The 18,691-nt window shown below is 39.7% G+C and overlaps 1 pseudogene across 1 annotated transcript; it reads left to right on the forward strand.

Moving 5' to 3' along the window:
* The first annotated feature begins 3,313 nt into the window (after positions 1–3,313).
* LOC311629330 (large ribosomal subunit protein uL6-like) lies at positions 3,314–3,862 on the forward strand (annotated as a pseudogene). Its single transcript has one exon. The product of its transcript is annotated as a large ribosomal subunit protein uL6-like (transcript).
* The last annotated feature ends 14,829 nt before the right edge of the window (positions 3,863–18,691 follow it).

Consider the following 18,691-nt stretch of genomic DNA (forward strand, 5'->3'; position numbering starts at 1 on the left):
GGGGGGGTTAGGAGGAATCTGCTAAATACCAACAGTCTTAGTTCAACCTCCTATACTGCACAAAGGTTCTAAACGTAAAGAGCTTTCTTAGATTGCAGTAGCTCATTGGTTGTTCATGCATTTAAACAAGATGGTCTCCAAACTTTTTTTAAAAAAATGAAAATATATAATGACATTTATGGCTCACCTGGATAATCCAAGTAATCTCCCCTACTCAAGATCCTATTTGCAAAGACAGATATGTGATGTGTTTTGTTCATATTTTTATTCCCAGTACTTAATACTAATAGGTATTCAACAAATGTTTAATGGGTGGTTGGATAATAAATTGAATTAAACAGGCTGATCTTGCAATATTGTTTATGTATTCATTCCACAAGCATTTATAGATCATTAATATGTATCAAAAACTTCACTAGACACAGAATGTACAAGAACAAAACTTGAATTTTAGTGGGAGAATCAGGCATAACAAAGGGCACAGATAAATAAGCATGTACCTACCATGTGATAAGGGTCAGCAAAGGAAAGTGCCAGGATGGATGAGAAAGAATAAATGGGTAGAGATCAGCAAAGGCCTCTGTGTGGGAGTGACGTTGTGAGCTGAGAGCGGAAGGATGAATTACAGGTAAGTGAAGAGTGGGTGGGTTATTCCAGAGGACAATAAATGCATAGTCCGTAAGGCAATAAAGAGATTAGTGAGTTCAAGAAACCAAACGAGTCCAGAGAAGATGGAGTGGAAAGATCCAGAGGGACCTAGGAGGGGTACTGGCAGGGCAAATAATGAGGCTTTGTCAACACATTATTGATTTTGAATTTTATCCTTGACGCGATAGCAATTTAAGGAGATCTTTGGGGGGCTGTTATCGAACCTACAACAGTGTTATTATAAAAAAATAAAAATAAAAAAAAATAGAAAGACTGCCTTTGCCCTGTGGCTCGGTTGGTTGGAGCATCATACCATACACCAAAATGTTTTGGGTTCAGTTCATGGTCTGGGCACATATCAAGGCTGCAGGTTCAATCCCCAGTTAAGGTGGGTATGGGAGGCAACCGGTCAGGGCTTTTCTCCCCTTTCCTCTCTCTCTTTAAAATGAATAAAGATATCCTCGGGTGAGGATAAAAAAAAAATAGACTTAACCTCAGAAACCCATTAAAAGGGTCTCAGGGATCCCAGAGGTTCTAGTGGGCTGCTCTATAAAGACCCAGAATAATAGTGGTTTAAACAAAACAGGAGTCTTTTTTTTTTTTTATTTTTTCCTGTATAGAGTTAAAGCATCAGCAGTTCAAGGCTACCATGGCAGTTTCACAGTGTCAGAGACCCAGAATCCTTTCTCTTTGTTCTGCCTTAATTTGTAGGATTCAAGATGGTTTTGTCTTCAGAAGAGTTACCTTTACCTGTATAATTACTGTGTCCCAAGGCTATTCAAGGGGAAGACGGAAAAGATGGAAGGAGTACATGGCTCGTCTTTCTAAGAACAAGACTCAGAAATTGCATTCATGTCTCCTGCTCATCTCCTAGTGACCAGATCTGGTCACGTGGTCACACTCAGCTGCAAGGGTGCTTAGAAAGGTAGACTTTATTTTATTTTATTTTAAAATATGTTTTTATTGATTTTTTTACAGAGAGGAAGAGAGAGGGATAGAGAGTTAGAAACATCGATGAGAGAAAATCATCGATCAGCTGCCTCTTGCACACCCACTACTGGGGATGTGCCCGCAACTAAGGTACGTGCCCTTGACTGGAATCGAACCCGGGACCTTTCAGTCCGCAGGCCAATGCTCTATAGAAAGGTAGACTTTAGCTAGGCCATCATGGATTCAGCTAAAAATTCTTCTGGAATTGAGTAGTCTCACCTCAGTTCTCATTTTTAAAAATCTAACATGATGATAGAGATCACTAATGCCAGCAGAACCAAGAAATTCTCAAGGGAATGAAGCCAGACCAAAGTTTACCCAAAAAGCCTTTTTTAAAATATTAAAATCTATTGATTTGGGGTTTTAGTTATTTGCAGCCAAATGCTATCTAGTTCAGTAATGACACAGCATTTTCCCAACCCAAAAGTGAGAATACTGGATTTTACAAGTTCGTATGCATACAGGGAATTATTTAAAACTGGATCCCTGACAAATAAATTAAGGGGAAATGGTCGCTAGGGTTAATACAAGCTCCTTATTATTGAAAATTCAGTCACGAAAAAAATTTTTAGAAGCAGTGAACACTATTGATTAATGCGTCTAACAAGTCATTAGGTATAACTCAACACAAAACTAAGAATGTCTTACTGGCACAGAGTCATCATGGTATCAGGAATCTTGGCTCCTTCCATCTTGTTGTGCTTTTCCTAGAGTGGTTGCCTGTATCCACATGATCCCAAATAACTTGCCACCAGATCTGAAGTCTCCTCAGCAGGAAAAAAAAATGAAAGAAAGCTCATTTCATGGTCTTCTAAAGGGCATGAATTTTTATCAAGAAAAATAATCTATTATTAATCCCTTGGGTTTTACTAAGAAGAGAAACAAGGGTAATTATTTACATAGTTTATACTGAATTTTAAAACAATCTTTTATTATAAAATAAATCATTGAAATAAATCATTGAATTATCGTAGGGTGTGGGGGAAAGTTGAGGTGGACACACATTTTAGCAGCCAATGTTGAATGTATAAACAAGAGAAAAATCTCAACAAATTTCTTAGAAAATCACATAAAAAAATGTCAGATGCTGATTTCTGTTATAGGAACCAGGATCTTACAATCACTATCTTAAAATTTCAAGTAGATAAGGAAATGTCCAATTCATACCCTTGGATGTCAAATTTCCCCCTTTACAGACACAGAAAAAACATCTAATAACTTAAATGTGAGAAAATGAATTTTTTCAAATTAACAGAAAAACGGATAAAGAAAAAAATGAACACTTGCAAGCACAAAAAAATGAACACTTCAAGGGGGTCTTAGCCTATATTGCTGAGGCTGGTCTACTCAGACCTTAATAGCATGCTTTGGAAGAGGAGCTATATAGTCAAATCTCTATTTTCCACAACATTGCTTTGGTTGGTGAACAAAAAGACTAGCCAATGTGTGAAGCTGGGGATGTTAGAGCCGCTCATCCCTCTGCCCCACCTGCCCAATCAGGCCTACTCTCCTCTCGCTGCCTATTGCTAGAAACAGGGATTTGCTGAGAGAAACATTCAGTTTCCCTTTTACCCCTACACCAGGGCTGAGATGGCAAGAAGACAAGAGGCTGCTGAAACTGAGAGCAAATATTAAAAATGACCCACAGGACTCCCCCCCCCCCCCCCAATCTACTATGAGGATAAAGAACATTTTCCGCAATCAGACTGTTGACATTTCAGAAAATGTCAATCTCACTCTAGAGAGAAGCACAGTTATGGTGAAGTGTCCCAGAGGCACCCAGAAAAGGGACTTCAATCACATCAACGTAGAACTTTGTTTCCTTGGAAAGAAAAAGAAGATGCCCCAGATCAACAAACAGTGGGAAAATAGCAGGGAACTGGCTGCCATTCACATCACCTATAGTCATGTACAGAACATGATCAAGGGTGTTACTCTGGACTTCCTTACACAATGGGGCCTGTGTATGCTCATTCCCTGTCAGAATTGTTCTCTTGTTGAAATCAGAAATTTCTTGGGTGAAAACTACACCTGCAGGGTTTGCATTGCCTGTTCAGTATATCAAGACTACAAAGATGAGTTAATTCTTGAAGGAAATGACATTGAACTTGGACTCAACTGTTTTGATTCAGCAAGCCATGGCAGTTGAAAACGAGGATATCAGAAAATTTTTGGAGGCTATCTATGTTTCTAAAAAAGGAACAGTAAGCAGGCTGATGAATAAGATCTAAGTTGTCTAGCTACAGAAACAGCAAGAGGCCATATGATTCGTCAGTCTTATTTGTGACATTTTAAAGATGTAATATAAGCCATGTGTTGGAGGGGTGGGGGGTGGGGGGAAAGTTCCACAGGCGGGGAAAGAAAAAAGATGCCATTGGATGGAACACACTTTGGAGATTTTTCAGAGCTCTATAAATGTGCAAAGAAGTAGATGATAATATGTAGGGCTGGTAAGTAATTTAATTAAATATAAAATAATGAGTTTTTGAGCTTAGGAGTTAGGTTCCTAAGGTATGTAGAATTCACAATAGCCTGTCACCTGATCTTGATTGCCTTTTCTTGCTGAGTTAGCTTGGATCAGATAGGTGTTCTAGAAAAATATCTTTTAATGTTACTGGAAGTTTAGAGAATAGTCAATGGCAATCCTGTTTCCTTTTTGTTTGTTTGTTTGTTTTAGTAGAGCAATGGAGCACTAACTGCAAATACCTAAAAGTCAATTATTAATTTGTTTTAATGAATTTTGTCAAGAAAACTCCTCTTTTTTCCACAAAGGAAGTCATTTTTCTTTCCCTTTCATACCCAACTGCCCATGACTTATGTGTTCTCTCCATTCTGTTCCTCAAATTTTGATTATATGGTATTAAAGTTGGCAAAACTAACCTAATCTCTTCATAATGAATACAATAAAGATCCAATGATTACAAATAGTAATACTAGTACAAGGAGTTCTTAAACTTACAATAGGTTGACTTACTCAAAAAGGTATAATAAATCAAAAGATTGTGAATCAACTCTGATGTTCTCATTGTGAACAATGCTGCAATGGTAGGTCTATACTTTTTTTCTTTCTGGAACTGACCACAGCACCACATAACCAATTCTAAGTTATATGCCTACCTACTATACAATAACACACTTTCTAATGTGTACACAAATCACTTGCCAATGCAGCCTAATGGTCAAAGTTTAAGAATTGCGTTTATTTAAGGGGGCCTGTGGAGAATTTTGGCAAAATGAGCAGTGAGGCCCTGAGGGAACAGTGGAGCACTCCTAGAAATGATTGTGCCCAGGGCTCAGGAGACAGAGTGGTTCCTGGGAAATGACCTCTGTCAAGTGAGATAAGATAAGCTCACCATTTGGCACCACACACCAGAACGGAGAGGGCCTGAGGGTTGGTCATGAGGAAAAAAAAAACAAGAATTTGAGGTACCAGATGGTATCTCCTTTTATCCAATCTTTCCTTGGCTCTGTTAATCTTTTATGCAAGGAATATTTGCTGTGCTCATTTTAAACTACTATTTGCTTCTAGTTCCTCTGTTTTTGGCCATTGGAGTAGCAGTGTCTGCCCACCCTAGGAGCACATACAGAAGAAAAATGGAATTGTCACCTGGTTCCCACCAAAACCTTTAAAAATCTTCAAAGACCAGTGTTTTTTAAACAGATACAAAATGATAAAAAAGGTTACTGTAGTTTTTCTTCTTAGCGAAATCTATTGACAAAACCAAAAATTTTATCTTATTCTTAATTACTTATTGATTAGCCTTGTTTGTTGACAAGTAACATGGGGTAATAAAAGGGGAATTCTTTATTATTCTGTATGTTTCCATAAAATGTAATACTTTTTTTCCTTTTTTTACAATAAGCATATGTAACTTTTGTGCCAAAAGAAGCAAAAATAGAATATGAACAAGGTAGCCTGAAAAAAAAAAAAAAAAAAAAAAAAGGTAGCCTGGATGTTGTTGCTGCTATTGTTTGCAATTATGAAACATTGCTACAGGGGTTTGGTCAAGATGGCTAACTAAGTAAACATGGTGCTCAGAACCTCCCACTATCACATCAAAATTACACTAAATTACAGAATAACCACCAGTCAGAACTGCCTGACAACTAGCCGAGCAGAAGTCCTCTAAGGAAGGATACACTAGTAAAGAAGAAGCCATATTGAGACTGATAGGAGTGGTGGAGACTTAGAACAAGCTGGTTCTACAGTCATGTGAGGCAATTAAAAATCGGAGGTATATCTCCGATACAAAGGTGCCCCGAGCAGCAATGGGTCCTGGCTGCACACCAAAACCCCTAATCCAGGGTTCCAGCCGAGAGAGCGGCTGAGACGGAATGCTGCTAGAGTTTCAGGTGTTCCTCTTCAAAGGCCCTGTCAATGGACTTACCTAGTCAGACTCTCTCCCTCTGAGTTACAGTGCTGGGGAAGCAGCTTGAAAGGCACCAGGGACAAATGGGAAGGAACTTAATTGTCTGACATCAGGACAGGGCTGGGAGGGGCAGCTTTCTCTCAGACAGAAGTGCTGGCAGAGGCCACTCACTGTTCCTTTTCTGAGTCCTCACCCCAAAGAGCTGGCAGGCAGGCACCATATCTGAGTCTCCATCAACCTGGCTAACACGGTTTGCCCTGCCCTGGTGATTCCTTGAAACCCTGCTCCACCCAACTTATAGCTGTTTTCATGGCTTTCCCTTACAAATGGCCTCTCTTGGCTCATTCTGTGGATTTTCATTAAAAAAAAAAAAAAAAAAAAATCTCTCAAACAAGCAGCACCTGGCCTCTGTGTACCCCATACCTCTTGCTAAGTGGCTTAGGCCTGGCACTAATGGCAGCCAGCCTTAGTTCACAGCTTGGCCTCACCTGGGCACCTCCAAGCCCAGAACAAGTAGCAGATCACTCTGTAGCTCATACCGAATGGCCCCAGGCAGGTCACAGGTGGTGGCTGACCTTGCATTTCCTGGGAGGCCCCAAAGCCAGTGTACTGGGTGAATAGCTTCAGACATCACCAATAAGCTTATGGAATGTTTGTGCCAAAAGGTACAGCCCAATGGCCTCCATGAGTGACATACTCAAGGAACAGACTCAGTGGGCACCAAAGTTTCACTGAATCAAATCCTGCTCTGTGGAGTTGGCTTCTGCACAGCAGCTCTTGTGCTGTACTTGCAGACAGTATTTGCAGCTGATGGGCCTGGAGATCAGTCCCTCTCAGTGAAATGCCAACAATAATCAAGGCTCAACTACAATAGGAGGGTGCACACAACCCACACAGGGGTTGCACCTGGAGTGCCCAACTTGGGTAACTCAGGCCTACAAGACACTTACTACTTAAGGGCACTCTACCAAATCTGGGAGACATCACAGCTCTAATTAACACATAAAAACAAACACAGGGAAGCAGCTAAAATAAGGAGACAAAAAAAAAAGAAATAATAATAATTCCCAAATGAAAGAATAGAAGAAATCTCCAGAAAAAGAACTAAGGCAAGCAAACTACCAGATACAGAGCCCAAAACAATGTTTATGATGCTAACGGCACTTAGTGAGAACTTCAACAGCATAAGAAAGGACATAGAAACCATAAAAAGAATCAGTCAGTATGCTATCCAAAATGAAGAATAAGTTAAGTTACAGGGAATCACAGTAGAGTAGATGAAGCAGAGAATTAAATCTATGACTATGAATACAAGGAAGCAAAAACACCCAATCAGAAAAGAAAAAAATATCCAAAAATTTTAAGATAGTGTAAGGAGCCTCTGGGACAACTTCAAGTGTACCAACATTTGCATCCTGCGGGTGCTGGAAAGAGAAGAGAGTGAACAAGAAATTAAAAACATATTTGAAAAAATAATGCTGGGAATTTTACCTAACCTGGTGAAGGAAATAGACATACAAGTCCAGGAAGCCCAGCATCCCAAGCAAGTTGAACCGAAAGAGGCCCACACCAAGACACATTATAATTAAAATGCAAAAGGTTAAAGATAAAAAGAGAATCATAAAAGTAGCAAGAGAAAAGCAGTTAGCTACCCATAAGACTGTCAGCAGATTTCTCAGCAGACACTTTGCAGGCCAGAGGGAATTGGCTCGGAATATTAAAAGTGAAGAAAAGCAAGGACCTACAACCAAGATTACTACCTAGTAGGGCTATCATTTAGAATCAAAGCATGGATAAAGAGCCTCCCTGACAACAACAAAAGCTAAAGGAGTTCATCGCCACCAAACAAGCATTACAAAAAATGTTGAAGGGTCTTCTTTAAGAAGAAAAAAATATCAAAAAAATGAAAAACAAAATGGCAAGAAATACATATCTATCAATGATTACTTAGAATACAAATGGACTTAATGTTTTAATCAAAAGACATACAATGACTGATGGATAACAAAACAAGATCTTTACATATGTCGTCTATAAGAGATTCACTTCCGATCAAAAGACACACACACAGGCTGAAAGTAAAGGAATGAAAAATATATTTCATGAAAATGGAAACAAAACAAAAAGCTCAGGTGGCAAACAAAATAGGCTTTAAAACTAACTCTGCCTCTAGGTATTTATCTGAAGAAACCCAAGCCACCAAATAAATAAAAAGAATATGTTAACTGCATTATTTACAATAGTCAAAATATGGAAGCAACCTAAGTGTTCATAAATACATGAATGGATAAAGAAGAAGTGATGCATATGTTCAATGGAATGTGATTCAACCATAAAAAATAATGAAATCCTGCCATCCGCAACAACATGAATGGACCTAAGGAATATTATGCTAAGTGAAACAAGTCAGACAGAGAAAGACAAATGCCAGATGATTTCACTTATATGTGGAATCTAAAACACAAAATAAACAACAAGCAGAACAGGAGACTCAAGGATACAGAGAATATTTTATGGTTGCCAGATGGGAGAGGGATTAAGGAATGGGTGAAAAAGGTGAAGGGATTACAAGGAAGGAAGTGCGTATTGGTGGTTACAGAATAGTCATGGAAGTGTAAAGTACAGCATAGGGAATACAGTCAATCAATAATCCTATATAATAAAGAGCTAATATGCTAATTAGACTGAACAGCAAAACAACTGTCCGGATGACCTCCTGGACGAAGCCCCGTGCATGAATTTCATGCATCGGGCCTCTAGTCTATAATATAAAAGCATATTATGCTAATTTGACCAGACGTCCTTCCGGATGACTTTCCAGACAAAGCCGGGCTGCAAGGGAAGCTGGGGTCCTGGTGCCAGAGGGAAGCTGGTGCCAGCAGCCAGGGGAAGGAAGGACTACTCTTGCAGGAATTTCTTGCATCGGGCCTCTAGTATTCTGATAACTATGTATGGTGTCAGATAGATACTAGATTTATCAAGGTAATCACTTTGTAAGTTATATAAATGTCGAATCATGGGGTTGTACACCTAAAACTAATACAATATTGTATGTCAACTGTAATTTTAAAAGAAAAAATGTTTTTTTTTTTAAAAAAAACATTGCTGCAATGCAAAATTTTTACATGTTTGTGAACGTGTATCTCTAAGATAAATTCTTAGAGAAGTAGAAGATTAGGCCAAATAGTGAGTGTTGTTAAATTTTTTTAAAAGCATATTTTATTGACTTTTACAGAGAGAAAGGGAGAGGGATAGGGAGCTATAAACATTGATGAGAGAGAAATATCAATCAGCTGCCTCCTGCACACCCTCTATAAGGGATGTGCCCACAACCAAGGTACATGCCCTTGACTGGAATTGCACCTGGGACCCTTCAGTCCACAGACCAATGCTCTATCCTTTGAGACAAGCCGGTTAGGGTGAGTGTTGTTAAATTTTAATGAATATCTTTTAAATGTTGATAAATATTGCCAAATAAATAATGTATACTAATAAATACTTGTACTCACAGAACACAACGGACCCTTTCATTAGAACAAATATTTTTCAAACTGTTTCATCTGGCAAGACTGACAGATGGATAATGTTATTATATTACAATTGTAAGTTGATGCATGAAGTTTTAGACATTCTGAGTTTGAGGAGTCCCAGGGTAGCTTCAAGGGAGCATCCTTGTGGGCAGTTAAAAGTATGAAGTCTGCATTTGAATGAAGTCTGCATTTGAATCAGCATAGAGATGCTGATTTTGGAATCATGACCATCGAGAGAAGCAAGTTCTCTCAAAGAGTGAATGTAGAAGTAGAAAAGCAGAAGAGCAAAACTGAGCCCTTGGGACAGAAGTGATGGCACAAAGAAGAACCTGCTATAGGGAGACTGATAAAAGACCAAGAATCAAAATTAGTCAATTAAAACTATACACAGCAAAGAATGAGAGTTCCAGAAAGTAAAAAGTATAACATGTTGCATTAAGAACTATAAAAATGGCCAACAGACAGCCTTTGGTTTGGCAGAGATACAGAAATGGATTTATTCAGTCTCATTATTATCCAGATGTTAGAACTCTTGTGGACAATATCTATGTTGGAAAACTTTACTGTTTACTAGAAAATTCTACCATGATAAGGCTGGTGCAAAACCTAGCCAGCTCTTTAAACTCCCTCAAATATGGATTTGACTCACTTCCAAAATATTAAGTAATGTTGGCAATAAAGTGAAAGGTAGTTTCAAATGACCAGTCTGGCCATCCCATCCCAAAGTACTGGCACACCCGTGATTTTACTGGGAGTCCTAAATCTAAAATGAAGACTAGAAATGGGAGGGAGACCAGGAATGATGAGGACCAAAGATTATAATGTTAAATTTAAATATAAAATGCAATTCTTGCCCTGACCAGTTTGGGTCAGTGGATAGAGCGTTGGCATGCGGACTGAAGGGTCCCGGGTTCGATTCCAGTCAAGGGCATGTACCTTGGTTGCAGGCACATCACCAGTGGAAGGTATGCAGGAGGTGGCTGATCAATGTTTCTCTCTCATTGATTTTTCTAACTTTCTATCCCTCTCCCTTCCTCTCTGTAAATTTTATTATATTTATATATATATTTGTTTTTTAAATCCTCACCAGAGGATAATTTTTCCATTGAGTTTGTTTTTGTTTTTGTTTTTGTTTTTTTGTTTGTTTTTTTTTTTTTTTTTGAGAGAGAGAGAGAGAGAGAGAGAGTAAAGGGAAGAGAAAAACATCAATGTAAGAGAGACACATCAATTGGTTGCCTCACACACATGCCCCAATTGGGGCTGGGGATCCAGCCTGAACCAAGGTACATGCCCTTGACTGGGAATCCAACTCACAACCCTTTGGTTCTCTGACTCTCTAACCACTGAGAAAACTGGCCGGGGCTATAAGAAGTTTTATCATACAACTACATACAATAAAACAAACAAAAAAATAAGCAATAAAAGAAATGTAATTTATGTTTGAACAAGAGTCATGAGCCCCAGGTGACTATTTTCAAGTTTGTACAAAGTGTACTTCCTGTAAAAATGTTTCTGCTTTACCATCCACTCCCTTCCTCAACTACCCTTCACCCCCAGATATATCTGAGGATGACTTTGACTCCACTAAATCACTCCAACCCAAGAGTTTCTCTTAAATTATATTCTCTAGGATCATTTTTTTTCTCTTTTTACTCTTTTATAAATCATTTCAAGTTTTATTAAAATAAAAGACATCAGAAAGTTTAATTTGCTTTGGTTTGATTATTACTGCTTGGTTTTACTCTTTTCTCTCCGTTCTGAGTTTCCATCTGGTGTCTGGTCTCCTCTTGACACTAAGAGGGGTTAATTGAAACTCATGTTAAACTTGGAATTATCTTCTTTGATGGATTGGAATCCTGTGGGGGTCAGCCTTTATGAAGTACAAAAGAATAACTGCCTCATTTCCTAACTCTTTAAGAAACAGAAAAAGATTCTCTCTGTGGGCAAATTGAGCCTTTGAAAATGCAGCCTGGGATCCATTAGAAAAATCAATGTGATTTTAAGTCTAGACATAACAGTAAATCTAGGGGAGGTGAAGTTTTGTTCTTCTCTCCATGACAAGAAATTTGTGTCCTGGTGTAATTCCTGCCAATTTTGTCAATGAAGTCTGGGGATGCACCTGCATTATTGATTTTTTCAACCAAACGCTTGAAAGGTCAACTCAGAAGAAGAAAAATCAAGTTAATTCTTTAAACGAGTCCCATAATTGTTATACACAAATTGACATAACTGACAAATCAGGGTAGCCAAAATATTAAATCTGTTTACTCTATAATTTTTCCTATTTCTTGATTTTTGAAAATCTGATGGAAACTATGGGCCATCTTTCAATTTCAAACTTGCGTGCGCACACACACACACACACACACACACACACACGCACGCACGCACACACACACATTTTTGCAGAGCTTTAATAGAGTCCCTGATTTCTAACCACAGATTCTGGGCACCCAGATAGGCACTTCTGTTACATTTAAATTAAATTTGACTCATGGAAATTTTATCCAGAGGCTCTTACTTGGTGCAAATATCTTGCCCAGTCTGGATAAGATCATTTAAATGTCCCTTTATGATATGCATATTTTTGTGATTTATATAAGAAATATTGCCATTCCAAGGCTTTAATGGAATTCTTTTTTCTTCTGAAAGTTTAAAATTTTTGCTTTTTACATTTAGGTCTCTAGGCAACCTGAAAAAAAAATTGTGTGTATGGTGTGAAGATGGGATCTAAATTTTATTTGTTCCACATGGCTAGCCAGTTGTTTCAACACCATTTACTGAATAGTTAGTTCATCCTTTCTTTACTTTAACATAGCATAGATGGAGCATTGTCCTAATTACGAAAGCTTTGTAATAAAGATACCTGACAGAGTAAGTCTCCACATTTTTAGGTTTTCATTGCAATAGCATCCTATATAATAAAAGGCTAATATGCAAATAGACTGAACGGCAGAATAACCAAACAACCGGTCACTATAATATGCATTGACCACTAGAGGACGTGCATGGAACATGGCAGGCATCAGCAACAGGTGGCAGAGTGTGGAACATGGCAGGCATTGGCAACAGGCGGGCATTGGTCATGGTGGGATGGTGGAGCAGGTGAGTGGGATCACCAGAGCAAGGCAGGGTGCGGGTCACTGTCATCGGGGCAAGCCTCTGGTGGTTACTGAAAATTCTTTGCTCCTGCACACTGCAGTCCTGCCTGGTGCTCACATCTGCTGCTGGCACCTGGGGCCATCAGCAGGTGCAAGCAGCGGCTGCCAGCCCCAATCACCCCTCAGGGCTTCTCCATGCCCCCTGCTCCTGAGAGGCAATCGGGTATGGCAGGTGTCTTTCCTACCCACTGCCAACAATGGCCCCACTTGCACCCACTGCTGGCACTGGAGCTGCCGCTCACACCCATTGCCGGCACCCCATGCTGCTCCCAATAGCTTGGCACCATCAGTAGGTGTGAGCTGCAGCTGCTGGCCCCAATTGCCCCTGAAGGCTTCTCTACCTCCCCCTGCTCCTGAGGGGCGATGGGGGCAGCAGCTGCTGCCCACACCCACTGCTGACCCCGGCTCCAATCGCTCCACACCATCAGCAGATGGGAGCAGGGCCAGCGCTATCAGCAGCAGGAGTGAAGCTGCCAGCAGACAGGGGACCAGGGACCATGGTGAGAGGGGCCGGGCAGGGGTGCAGAGAGTGGGCTGAGACTCACCCCTGTGCCCACCACAGCATCTGGGCCACAGTTCCTTTGAAGGTGCATGGATTCGTGCACTGGGCCCCTAGTTTAATATATTAGATTAATTTGAGGGAAATGTCTTTATGATATTGAACCCTCACACCCATGAAGATGTATGGCTGTATGCTTTCCTTTTTACCCTTAATGATATTTTGCAGTTTTCTCCATAAAGTTCTAGTATGTCTTTGGAAAAGATTTATTCCTACTTACCTTTGGAGGTTTTGTTGCTATTCCCAATGCTATCTTTCTTTCTATTACATTTTTGTTAGTATATAGGAACGCTTTTGATTTGTCTTTGTTTCTCTTGTATTCTATTAACTTTGCAAAACTCTCTTAGGTGTCCTAAAATAAATCACTTTTAATCTGATGAGTGAGTATGAGATTCTATCTTATATGCATTATTTACCAATATTTTCAGCAACCACACTGAAAAGCACGATTTGATCAATGCACAGTAGAGTTCTGAATAAGTGCTGTACATTTGTTAAAATAATTAAAAGAAATATTCTATGCTTTACATAATGCGATAGCTAGTTTAATTACACACTTGGTTTAAGCTGGAGCTGAATTTAATAATACAGGTAAGATTATTTTAGAAAAAATGAATGTCTTGTCTACATTCTTTTGGAATTGAGTTATATCGAATGTGATTCATTCATGTAACTGTCATTCAACCAATTCTGTAATAGATTCATCCTAGTTACTGAGCATACAAGATTGAATAAGACCAGCAAGCTCCCTGCTTATCCGGAGCTTTCATCCTAATAAGGAAGCCAACCATTAAACAAGTAGTTAAAAAAAAAAATAGTTTGCCGAAACCAGTTTGGCTCAGTGGATAGAACATCGGTCTGTGGACTGAAGGGTCCCAGGTTCGATTCCGGTCAAGGGCATGTACCTTGGTTGTGGGCACATCCCCAGTGGGAGGGGGGGGGTGCAGGAGGCAGCTGGTCGATGTTTCTCTCTCTTCTATGTTTCTGGCTCTCTATCCTTCTCCCTTCCTTTCTGTAAAAAAAATAAATAAATAAAAAATAAAAATCAATAAAATATATTTTTTTAAAAAATAATAGTTTATTTTGAAATGATGATGCTATGTTAGAAAAGAACAGGGTGTTATGAGGAAATATCACAAGAGGAGCTCATTTAGATTTGGGGATCGGAGAAAGTGACCCTAAAACTAAGTAATAGCCAGAAAGAGAGGAAAGGAGGAGAGCATTTCAGCAGAGGACACACTGCCTGCACAGACCTGGCAAGGTCAGAGGGCTCCAAAGCAGCTCAGGGGCTGGAATGGAGAAAACAATGGAGAGGAAGGGGCCAGAGGAGGTAGGAGAGTTGGGCAGGGGGATCTCATGCACGACTTTGGAGGCCTTGTATTGTAAGGATTAACACTGGCTCCTTGAAGAGGACGAGCATGAAAAGATCATTCAGACTACCAGAGGGTGAAGAGACTGGAAGGGTTAAAAGAGGAAGCAGGAAGTGCCGCAAGAGGCTATTGTGAGAGGTGGTGGTGGCTTAGGCTAGGGAGGCAGGAGTGGAGATGAAACACAGTGGCTTTGTAACATGGTTTGGAGGTAGATTCAGCAGGATGTGGGGATGATGGGTTGGCTGAGGTGGACAGAGTGTTCATAAGAGGAAGTGCAAGGATGATTCCCAGGTCTCTGACATGCCTAGAGGCCAGCATTTTGTCCCAGAATGACAACAACTAGAGCTGGCACACATTTGGGGTGAAAGATCAAGAGTTCAGATTCAGATGTGTCAAGACAGAGATGCCTCTGGAGCTTCTAGGCCATTCACTATGTGAGTCCAGTGTAGAGGGCTGGAGTTAGAGACTTGAAGGTCACTGGGAACCAATGGATGCCTACCTACAGCATGAGGGTAGAAAGAGAGGAGAGAATGGAGCCCAGGAAGAGGTGGTGGAGAAGGATGAGGTGAAAAATAAACAGAAATGTAGCAAAAAAAAAAATTTTTTTTAAACATTTAAAAAATATTTTCAAGAAGAGTCTTCAGCAGGTCAAATGCTTAAGAGGGTAAGTAAGATGGAAATGCGAAGTGTTCATTGGCTTCCGTAGCAAAAGGTTTACTGCTCTTTGAGGGAATAGTGTAGGGCAGAGGGGCGGGAAATTAGATCCAAACAGAGGCGTGCTGCCTGGAATTGGGAGAGCTTCCTAACAAGGGCCTTTATCATACCCGGCGTTAGCCTGCACAGCATTCTCCAGCAGCTCGAGAGAGTTCCATGGAGACATCCAGCCAAGAAGCAACATCTCTGAAATCCCTCCTGACCTGGTAGGTAAAATGTCAGGAAGGTCAGCTTTGCTGAGATTTTTTTTTTCTTTTTACTTCTATTCGCACACCTGCTGTACAAATCTCTGCAAACCAGTGAGACACACACACGTGCCATGGGTGGTATAAACCGCACAAGGAACTTGAGGAAGCTGTTATCATCCCCGCTGCGGATCATGGTCTCAAAGGTCAAGACCACACTGGAGTCGTTCCATTGTTGTAAAAGTTAATGAAAGTTAGTTATTAAAGCTGACAGAAAGGTAATTCCCCACTCACTTACATATTCTATATATAGACACCCTTGCACATATGGATGCATTCGAAGGCTATAGATCTAAGTGAATGGACACTCGCCCTTGGAGTGGGGTTACCTTAACTCAGAAAGGGTCCGCTGTTGCTGAAGTGCTTCGCTGACGGTGTGTCAGGTAGGAACCAACTTTATGATAATCTTACTCAAACTGGTTTTCTGTTTCGTGAAAATGGTATATTTTCTGATCAAAACCTATTTAGTGCAATAGGCTAAAAATGTATGTATGGAACCTTAGCAAAGTGAAGCAAATATTTGAGTAGAATTTGATTTGACCAAGTAAGGGATTCTATGTGCTGTCACAAGGCTTTCAAGCTTTTTTCAAAGATAGCAGAGGTTTGTCCCTGAAGTGTTTATGTAATTTCTTTAATTCTGCACCCAAATCTGACTTTATAGTAGACCATTTGTTCCGAGGCCTGACAAATAGGCCAAACTTTGAGGAAAGGTTTTTCCAGTAAATAGAATAATCTGTTAGAAGGTACTGAGAAGAGCCTTTTGGTCCAGAAGTGAGGGATTTGTTTTCCAGACACCCCAAAAAGTCCAAGAAGGAGAAGAGTATGAGAAAAGGGAATAGAAGCAAGTAGAATAGACAGTGAAAAGGAAGAGAAATATAGAAAAAAATGTCATGGGAAAGTACCTGAGTGCCACATGCCATGAGTAATATTAGTTGACCCTTGAACAATACAGGTTTGAATTGTATAGGTCCACTTTCTATGTGAATTTTTTTCAATATATACTGAACATGTATTTTCTTTTTCTTATTATTCTCATAACAATATTTTCCTTTATCTAGACTATTATAAGAATATAATTTATAATACATACACAAACTATGTGTTAGTTGACTTTATGTCATTGGTAAGGCTCCTGATCAACAGTAGTGTATTAGTAGTTAAGTTTTGGGGAACCACAGTTATACACAGATTTGATGCCCTTAATCCTCATGTTGTTCTTGGATCAACTCTATATCGTGCAGAGGTATTTATTCCACAGATTACCAGTCCTAATAAGATGAAATGTATTGCATTCTTTCAAAAATCAGGAAAAGATCACACAACATACTGTAAATATGAAAGTGAGAAGAAAAAAAAAAACTTACTAAAAGATTGGAGTAAATCATTATTTTCCCCCCAAAGTAAATTTGTCATTCAGAGAAACAGTGTAGTGAACATTGGCCACATAAAGATAATTTCTACTAAGAAATTAAGAAGCAACTATTTGATTTCAGAAACAAGTAGTTTACAGTAGATTAATAAATGCTTTGCCTTCTCCATCTGGACAAATGAATAAGTATATACATAAAAGAACAAATGCATCAATATCTACTAACTAACTCCTAGTCAAGTAGGAAACAAAGCAATTAAAAAATGAGAATGGATATTTTTAAAATACTACAATAACTAAGTATTAACTTAGTCCAGCTTCTCTTCATAGTGGAAGTCTTCGGTTCTCTAAAGAAAAAAGAAGATCCTCATCCAGCCTTCATTTCACTTTGTTAGGGACCAAAGGGGAGAATGAGCTCATGTACTTCAAGAAGACTGAGCTCCAGGCTACCCAAGCTCACATTTTGTTCATGGCATGTGACTAGTATGGGCATGGGGGGCAGGCTTTTATGCTCAAGGGCAAGGGTACTGAGGTGCCTCACTGGAGTTCTATCCTCTTGCCTTATCTCTCTTGGAATCAGATTAGGGCTAATACACACACACACACACACACACACACACACACACACACACACATATACATTGACATTGACATGGCAGAAAAGAGTATATATTGGAGAGAATCATTCACAAGAACTAGATCATTGTCCCAGTTCTGTCCCTTGCTAGCTATGCAACTTGGGAACGGTATTTGTCATTTCTGATCTCAATTTCTTTATCTGTAAGTTAAGATAACAATGCCTACCTTCTCTGTCTATTGCACATGCCCTGACTGGAGCCAGGAATAGAACCTGCAACCCAGGTAAGTGACCTTCACAGGGAATCAAACTCTGGACCCTTAATTAGTGGTTAATTCTAACCACTGAGAACACTGGCCAGGGAAGCAAACATTTTTTTTTATAAGTAGAAAGAATACATTCTAAAATAATAATAAAAAGTACAGTTTAGTGCCCTAGCCAGGTGGCTCAGTTGGTGGGAGTGTCCTCCCATAAACCAAAATGTTGCAGGTTTGATTCTCAGACAGGGCACATACCTAGTTTGATCAATTCCCAGTTGGGGGGTGTACAGGAGGCAACTGATGGATGTTTCTCTCTCACATTGATGTATCTTTCTCCCTCTCTTTCTCTTTCTCTAAAAAATCAATAAAAACATATCCTCAAGTGAAGATTTAAAAGAAAGTATAGTATAGTGAATATATAAACCAGTATCATCAGTATTATGCACTTTACATAAATACTATTATACAGTGGGCAGGTTTGTTTATACCAGCATTGCCACAAACACGTTAGTAAATGCACTGTGCTACAACATTAAGGCCATGACATCACTAGATGATAGGAATTTTTCAGGTCCATTATAATCTTACTAGAGGCCCAGTGCACAGTGGGTGCCTCAGCTTGGCCTGTGGAATTGGGCCAAAACCAGTCCTCCAACATCCCCAGAGGGGTTCTGGATTGCAAGAGAGCAGGCCTCAGTTCTCAGGTGATGCACCCTAGAATTAGGCTCTCTCCTTTCTGGTTCTGGGTGCATCACCCAAGAACTGCAGCTGCCAAGTCACTGCAGCTCAGCAGCTCCTGCATTGAGCATTTGCCCCCTGGAGGTCATTGCGTATCATAGCTACCGGTCGAATGGTCAGTTGGTCACTTAGGCATATATATAACCATCATTGTACATGC

Source organism: Pipistrellus hanaki (assembly GCF_964339955.1).
Source record: "Pipistrellus hanaki genome assembly, chromosome: 10".
Lineage (NCBI taxonomy): Eukaryota > Metazoa > Chordata > Mammalia > Chiroptera > Vespertilionidae > Pipistrellus > Pipistrellus hanaki.